The following is a 9,102-nucleotide window of genomic DNA, read 5'->3' on the forward strand; positions in this document are numbered from 1 at the left end:
AAGCCACCCCTTATCTCCCATTTTTCATAATGACCAAACTATCCTTAAAAATCGGTAGTTAATTTTGTAATCGGGAGAAATTTCTTATATACATGATAATTATTTTAGTTTTTGAGTTTTAAAGTTCCAGAACAGAAGAAGAAAAAGTGGGAGAAAACCATTTTTTTCTTAAATCAACAACAACCATGGATGGGTATGAAGAAGAAGGTGAGAAACATCATGAATAATAAATTTTGAAACCAATAAAATTTTAATTTTCTCTATTTTTATAATCGGTGGATAAGTTAATTAACTACCCCATTGTGATAGTCGACATGAATGCAAATTTTTATAACTATTTTTTTTTTCAATTTATTTTTTTCATAATCGATAGAGAACTGATGTTCATTATCTACCGATTGCGATGGTCGCCCCAAATGCGAATTTCTCAAAAATAATAAATTTTTGAATTTTTCTATTTTCATATGCGGTAGATAAGTGATGTTCATCATCTACCGATTATGATAGTCGCCCCAAATTCAAATTAATAAAATTTTGAATTTCTCTGTTTTCATAATTGGTAGATATTTGATGTTCATTATCCACCGATTGTGATAGTCGGCTCAAATACAAAATTTTCAAAACTAACAAACTTTGAATTTCTCGATTTTCATAATTGGTAGATAAGTGATGTTCATTATCTACTGATTGAGATAGTCACCTAAAATAAAATTTTACACATTTTGAATTTTTTTAATATTCATAATCGGTAGATAAGTAATGGTTTTTATCTACTGATTGTACAATAGGTAGATAAGTGATCTTCATTATCTGCCGATTGTTCTTATTTTTAGTACAGAAAAAATGAATTTTTTGAATCAAAAATAACCGGTAGATAACAATTTATTTTACCTACCGATTTTGGTTAATGTTCTTAATTTCTTAACAATATCATCCATAATCGGTGGATAATATCAACTTTATGCATGCCTAGATATTATGTTTCTGCAACTATCAATCCTAGAATAATTTTCGATCAATTTTTTGATTTCAAGCAATCAAATCCTAATTTTGGATCACAACTTTTATCATTTATCTGTTTTGTTTGGTTAACTCGATTTTTTTTTTTTGATGTTCTAAGTTTCAACTTTAATGTTTATGAATTTTGAGTTTTAAGTCTAAAATTTAATCCTAAAATTTGGTTCACCAACGATATTTGGTTTCCATCAAAATTAAAACAATGAATTTTTTTAATTTTTTCAAAACAAAGAAAAGAAGAGAAGAACACAATTATAATCAATTGCTAAAACCGATACCAAACTACCGATTGTAAAAGGGTATTTAGGTATTTTTATAACCACTATGAAATCCCGTAACCACATCTATGGGATGAGAATAAAAACGTCGCTCCTAATTCTTTTTGGGTCACGCCTCAAAATGCTAGGATAATTAACCCCTTAATTTATTTATTTTTGTCATGAGATGTTAGTAAGACCCATAATTTTGAAAAGTAGTCTTGAATACAGTTTATAACGCTTTATGCTTTTGTTAATTGAAACCCATTATTTATCAATTTATTTTTCAAAAATTATATTTCTGTTGTAAGGCCTTGGACCTATATATGTGGAGAAGTGTTTTATTTTTCCCATTTTGGTTTTCCTTCTCTCTAGTATATAAATGATATTATGTACTACTATTATATCTCAACCCGTACCGTAACGGCATGGCAAGAATATGTATTTCAAATGTATCCATCGATTTATACATGTCGCAATTGTCTGAGAAGAATCGAACCGATCGATACAGGTGTAAATGTTTTGAGGAGTTGGTTAATAAACATGTCCTTATTCTCGAATCTTTTGTGTATGTAAGTCATACAACCCGTTGGGCCAAACATAGTTAGTCGTTAGAGCAAATCCTATGGGAAGTAGAACATTACTTGGTTCACTACTTCAAAAAAATATCATCAAAGGCCATTAATAAAACTAAAAACACCTAAAATTACTTTAAAATCAATTAGATAAATTAATCTTGCAAAATCTATTAGCATTAGAATTTAATTTTTATCTTTGATATAAATTGTTGGGTTCCAAATTTACATGGACTTGTGTTTATTCATTTTCCTAAAATTTCTGATGATATTTATAATTAATTCTTGATCCATTTATTTTCTTGTCTCTTTACCTATTATCATGAACTACATAATTACTCGAAGTTGGGGAGAAATGATAAAAACAGAAATAGGTAAGGAGACATTACAATTTTGTATAGGTTAGCTTGAAAGGGGTGAGATATACAGAAATAGGTAAGGAGACTATTTCTCAAGCATGAATAACTTCGTATAGGTTAGCTTGAAAGTATTAGGATATGAAACATTACAAGTATTGCGAAGACTTGAAGAAGTGAAGAAGTAAGGAGCTACAACGACAACATCATCCTTCCACTTGAGTTTAATGATATTTGACTTGAACTGTTTCATTCCCTAACATATTTTTCAAGTCGTGCATATTGAAAACATAACTGCGAAATATGAATGATTACACTCTAGTTAGACATAGTATTAAGGAATATAATACGAGGTTTATTGCATAACCATTAAACTTTTTAGATAAGTGATACATGTGTATCTTCCTCTCTCCGGGAACTAGTGATCCTCAAGTAGGATTGAGGATATAATTGTAATTTAATGAAGGAATACTGATTTTTTTGGCAATATTCTTAGATAATGAAATATACCTAGAAAAAAGAATGTTTCCTGGACAAGGTAATATTTCTAGATAAGGAAATATATGCCTAGAAAAAGGAATTATTCCTAGATAAGGAATATTCCTAGATAAGGTAATATACCTAGAAAAGGAATTATTCTTAGATAAGGAAATAAATTCATATAAGGTTTCGGAAACCGTTAAAGCTATATATAGAGATGTTTAGCTCATAACTAAGACATCTAAAGTTTGTGATACAGACACTCCTAGATCTAGATAGTGTGGTTTGTGATACAAACTAGACTAGAGAGAAGTTTGTGAGGCAATTAATTATTGCAAAAGCAAGCTTAGCAAAACAATTAAATATTATTTATTGTTTAGAGAGATTGTGAGCATAACAAATAGAGAATTGTAATAGTTTTCTTGTTCATAATCTAGAGAAGATATATTTCTTCGAATCTGGTTTCTAATGTGTTATGTTTTCTAGTTTTCGTCTATTATTATTCTGAATTCCGCCTCTATAACAATACTCACCAAGGTAAAGAGATCAACACGTATAAAGTTGGTATCATAGCAAGGTTCGTTTATTTTAGGGAAGATTCCTGTGGTATATGTTCTTCACTAGATCTCTCTAGAAATATCTTGGTGAGTTACTCGAAAAGAAAGAATACGTTAAAAGAACAAGAAAACCAAATATGACAAAGATAGACGATGAGTCTAAGACTGATGCACCAAAGACTACCGACGAGAAGGTGGTTATGTTAGAAAAAGAGATGAAGACGATTCAAACTACCCTGGATGAGTTGGTTGCTTTTATTCGTTCCAATACACCGAATCTGAAACTTACGAAAAAGAAATATCCATCTCCATCTTGGGTTCGGAAAGAAGATGATGAGGAGGGGTAAGAAGAAAGCGAAGAGGAAGAAGACAGAAGAAGAGATTCATAAAAGAACAAAAAGCATAAAAACCTCGTGGTAAGTTTATGAATCATGGTAAGAATCTAAAAATTGTTTTCCATGTTGATATTCCACTTTATTATGAAAGTATCGATGTATTGGAAATAGATGGTTCGATAGAGCATCTAAAGACGCATTTTTCTTTCTTTGAATATGGTTTGAAGGAGAAGATATCTTTTTCGGCATTGAAGCTTTCAAATCATGATTTAATATGGTGGAAAGCTTATCAAAGGAAATACCTAAGTAAAGGAGCATTGACGTGGAAGGGATTCAAGGAAGTTGTGAAAAAACAGTTTTACCCGGTTAGATAACTTGAAGAGAGATGGTTCAAGTGGTACGAATTGAAGCATTCCTACAACCAAACCGTGCAAGAATATACTTCGTAATTTCAGAATCAAGCTATGGTTTTGGATTTAGACTTGGAAGATTATGCTATCTATATGAAGTATATTTCCGGGTTCCATGAGTATATATGAAAGGATTTGAAGATGTTTTCGGTGGATACTATCTCCTAAGAAGGCATAAAAGCGAATGTCATCGAAGGCAGACTTAAGTTATCTGATGTTGAGGGAAACACCAAGGGGGAGTCTGGAGGTTTCGTCGCTAAAGGAGATGAAAGGATCAAAGAGGATAGGAAGTCTAAAGGCAAAGAAGGTATGATTTTCACTCATTGCAAACAGACAAGACATGTTGTTGACAAGTGTTGGGTGAAGTATCCTAATCTAAAACCAAAAGGGTTGCAGAAAAAAGAAGTCATGATGGCAACATTAGTCGCACAAGCTCTGAAAGAAATCCAAGGAATAACGAAACCTAATCAAAATCTCTCTCTAATGGCAAGAGGCATAGAAGAACTTACAAAATACGATCCTAGGGAACGACTCTTCACAATTAAGATGCAGGTTAAGACAACACTTATAGATGTGTTATTGACCTGGGAAGTCAAAAGCATTTAATTTCACATTCCTTGGTACAAAAGTTGGGTTTGAAGACTTTCAAACATCCGAAACCCTATCCTTTAGGGTGATTCAAAAGGAAGGTGGGCTACACACTAGTGGAAAATGGGATAACTAGACAAATTGAATAATGTGATATGATAACACACGAAAAGTGTTGTTGACTAAAATCAAAATGTCGTCGTGTGAGGACTTTTGTTGACTCAGATAACGGTGTTACTTGCAGTGTCTCTGACTTAAGTCAAGATTTCGTTGTGCAGGACTTCAGTTGACTTGTAGAACGAAGTTTGAATAGTATAGTTTCCATAATATATGTTGAATGGTTAGGATTCATATGTGGATGGCTGGATAAGCATCTCACATAACCTTATCTATACCAAATTAGCAGAGAGAAACCATTAAAAAAAATTTCCGCCTCTCCCTTTTCCGTTTCTCTCTTTCTCCCTCACCACCAACTTCTTTGTCTGTAGATCTTATTAATTCAATACATGGTAAATCGATTTTCGATTTTGATTTCGGTATTGGGTTTTTTCTCTTCTTTTGTTCCTGGGATGTTTCTCTTCTTTTCTCTCGCCTCTGTATAACTTAAACCAATCTAGGGTTTTATGATTTATTTTTTTGCTCATTTTTTATCAGAATCTGAGGTTTCTTTAATTCGCTGTAATTTATTTGTATTTGATCTCTGAAATTCTTTTTTTGTTTTGTTTTGGGTGATTCAGGTCTTAGAATCGACAGTGAATAAAGTTAACGAGTCCAAGGTTTTGAGGTGATATTACTCATTTGATTACCGTCTTAGTTCTTTTCAAAATCTATGCTAATAGATCTTGCTCTGGTAACGATGATTCAGATCCATTCAGGGATCTGGTGATGATGGTGTGGTGGTGACAGAAAAGTAATTTGTTTCAATTGAATTTGAGGTGAGGCAATAATTTTATTTTGCCTCTGTTTTATCTTTTTGGGTTCTACTTTTCACTTGATGTTTTGATTTTATTTTGCCTCTGTTTTGATTGTAGGATGGTTGTTTGTCTAATTGTGTATTAGTTTTCCCTTCTGCAGTTTGGCCTCATTCGTTAAAGGAATCGAGGTGTTTAAACAAGAGGCCCAATCCTAAACAAGATACCAGAAGAACAACATATTAAGTGTCGGAGTAAAAGCCTGAACGAAAATGGGTAAAATTTCTTATTACATTCTCTACTTCAGTAATGGCATGGCTGATTTGTTGGTTGTTAGCATTTGTATATTAGGCTGCACTACAAAATTTGTGCACTGCAATATCCAATGTTTTTTAATATAATATATAGAATAAGTTGTAGACATCATTAGTGTTTTTTGTTTGATTTTTAATTGATTTAAGAGTTTTTTGATTGGGTTATTTGGTTTTAGATCTTTGTGGCCATCTCTTTAGATTTCGCTGGATGTCTGTCCTGCGGTATGAAACTAAACAATGCCTTCAGCTGTCATAAACTATTGTGCTTTGAATCCTTGTTTAAATTCCGATTCAGTTTTGTACACTTAGTTAACTTCTTTATAGTAGCCACTATTGAACCAAATACCAACACTCTATGCGTGTTTAGAAATCACACGAATTAAAATCTTAGGTTGCACTCTTCGAAATTCTTTGTTTAGTTACATGGGATACCTATGTGTGTGTGTAAGTTTGTTTTAGTACATGTATATAGTAAGGTTGAATTTTGGATGCTTTCAACTACATACTGAAATGGGTTTCGATTTTATATGTGTTATCATCCTTCATGTATCTTCCTGTATATTTATAAGTCATGGCTTTAATATTTTCCATGTGTATTTTCCTAGGTTCCCCACTGCTGAAAAGTTTAAGGGTCAGTGGATTACTTTTAGTTATAAGCTTGTAATAAGGATGCTAGCCGATTTTTAGTGAGAGTAACGCTAACATAGTTTTCTTATTAAATAATTCTGTCAATTTGATATATATATTTATTGTTTAAATATTTGTCTACTTTTGAACTGTTGCTCTACAAGAATTGCATATTGATCTCTTTGCACATTCTTGACATTTATGTTTACGTGGCTGGACAGTGCCAAAGTTTTACACAAACATTATTTTTTGGTTGCAGAAAGAGGTGAACTTTGGTTTAAAGAGCTAGCACCAATCCAGAGGCAGGTTATTTCAGTAGTCCTTCTGTATGCAACTCAATAACCCTCCAAGCGTGCTAGTAGATGCAGCTAGAGAGGATTTTTCATCTGCAGGTTTGTGCGTGTTTCAACTGCTGCATGTTTAATTATTTTTACATCAATGTGAATCTGGCATTTTCCCGTTGTTGTGCTTATGTACTATGGTAGGTCCGGAAGCCTTTTAGAGATTATGTTGTACTTGAGTAGGTTATTGTTGTGCTTATGTAATATGGTTTGGTGCAAGGTCTGACTTTGGGCGCATACGGGTTAAGTTCCGAAACTGCCTACTTGATTATTAAGCTGGTTAGATATCAACATTGGCTTCATAACTTCTTTTAGATCTATATCAGTTTCCTTTGCCAGGTAAACTCTTACCACTTCCTTATTGTGTCTTGATAGACACATTTTTGTGTCTAATTTGATCTCAATACTATATATTCTTGGCACTCGATTTTGTACTAATTTTGGTATTTTATGTATTTGTAGGTATTTTTTTGGAAATAAATATTGTTGGAAACTTCGGCGAAAAGTTTCTCGGAACACCTCGGAGGACGTTTGCTATACGAACCCCCATTTTTCCTAAGTCTCATCCACGGCTATATGTAGCCCATTTTTGTCCACAGCACCCATTTTTGTCCACAGCACCCATCTTCTTATTTGAATTTGTGTTTTGGCAGGAAAAATTATTTAATTGTGGCAGATTTTCAATCAACAAAATGAAGGTGTTCTAGGGAGATTCAATGGCTGATTTTTGGTAGGAAGTTGTGATATGGCCTAGCAAACATGTTGTGGGCTTTTGGTTCGATCAGAAGTGGCTAGAATTAGCTGGATAATTCACGGGTTGAAAACAGAGAAACACGTGCAGGGAGAGTTTCTTCACGAGTTCTGGAAGAACTTGTGAGTGTTCTGCTCGTGTTTGATGGACCGAGAAACTTTGTGAAGCATGTGTAATCGAATTGGAGCGTGCTGAACCAGAGAAAACGCGTGAGGAGCTAAAACAGGAAAGAAAATATCTGAAAATATTTTCTTTCACTGCCGAGAATTTGTGAAGTTATGGAGGACATTCGATGCATGTTTCGGGTTTAAATAGATTCCTTGGAGGTCAGAGAAGGGTCTGGTGAGTTTTGGGAGAAGTTAGAGGAGATTGGGAGCCGGTAGAGTCGAAGAAGAAAGGATGCAGGAAAAGTTTCTGCTGCTGCAGAAACTCAAGAACACGAAGAACATAAGACGCTCGATCGACTGTCGTTTATCAACAGTGACAACGACACAGAGCCGTGGGTCGTAGTTTTCAAACGTCAACAACACTTCAGTTATATCGTTGTTTTGGACGCTTTCTGTGTGTCGTAATTAACTGTTTTAGTCAATTTTTCCCCTTTTCATCATTTGTAATACACTTGTGAGCATCAATGAAATATTTTGAGAGGTTTTCCAACATGATGAGAAACTAAATCTCTTATCTGAGGCAACGGAGGAAGCCATTGTTCCATGAAAAGTGGTATAGTTCTATTTTAATTATTTCTTGCAATTATTTTACATGATTATTTGCATATAACTATTATAGAAAATTGATTTTTGTTGAGTAGTTGTGAATTATTTTGATGGAGCATGCTGGGTTTTAAAACTTTTGATGTTTCATGCTTTGTGATTACAATTATTACTTTTAAAATCTATTATAGGCAAAATATTAGAATCGCTTTAAAAGAAAGAATTGCGTGAATATTGATTAGAATTTATCACTTAATTGGCCAATGGTGGAATCCAAAGTCTCGGTATTTCCTTATTGTTTTTGAAACAACTTTATTTATTTGAATCTACAAAAAAACATTTCCTTCACAGTCTGAAAAGAACCCATTTTACCACTATTATTACAACCATTTGAAAAACCATCAAATTTTTGGCGCCGCCGACGCGGATTTGTGTTTAGGTAGCATTTTGTTTTTAGATTTTGTTTTTTATTATTATTTTCATTTGTTCCTTGTTACGTTTCTTTGTTTGTGTCTTTGATTTGCAGGTTTGAAGTTGGACACTAATGACTTGGAACAAAGCTCAAAGCTAAAAGAAAAGAAAAAAGAAGACAAATAATTTTTTTAGGATTTTGTTTTATTATTATTTTTAATTTTTAATTTTTTTTTAGATATTTTTTTTTTTGTATTAGGAAATTTTTGTAAGATTTTTGCACTTTACTATGGACTTGAGACTGTGACTTTGGACATTTTCTTTTTAATTTATTTTTACCCTACGGAAGGGTACCTTAAATACAAACTGTGTGCAGGGAAGGACGACGATTACGATATCGTCTCGGCCCCTCGGGTTCGCACACTGACACCAGAGTCAGTGTCCCGAGTCGACTTCAGCGGT

At 33.2% G+C, this 9,102-nt stretch overlaps 1 long non-coding RNA gene across 2 annotated transcripts; it reads left to right on the forward strand.

Moving 5' to 3' along the window:
- Nucleotides 1-4,962: 4,962 nt before the first annotated feature.
- Nucleotides 4,963-8,176, forward strand: LOC113337362. Of its 2 annotated transcripts, XR_003354214.1 has the most exons (7): nucleotides 4,963-5,084; nucleotides 5,313-5,359; nucleotides 5,441-5,510; nucleotides 5,650-5,762; nucleotides 6,687-6,819; nucleotides 6,989-7,107; nucleotides 7,231-8,176. It is a non-coding gene; the product is annotated as an uncharacterized LOC113337362 (long non-coding RNA). The 2 variants fall into 2 exon arrangements; XR_003354213.1 differs by having other exon boundaries at nucleotides 6,687-7,107.
- The last annotated feature ends 926 nt before the right edge of the window (nucleotides 8,177-9,102 follow it).

This window comes from Papaver somniferum, unplaced genomic scaffold, assembly GCF_003573695.1.
Source record: "Papaver somniferum cultivar HN1 unplaced genomic scaffold, ASM357369v1 unplaced-scaffold_16, whole genome shotgun sequence".
Lineage (NCBI taxonomy): Eukaryota > Viridiplantae > Streptophyta > Magnoliopsida > Ranunculales > Papaveraceae > Papaver > Papaver somniferum.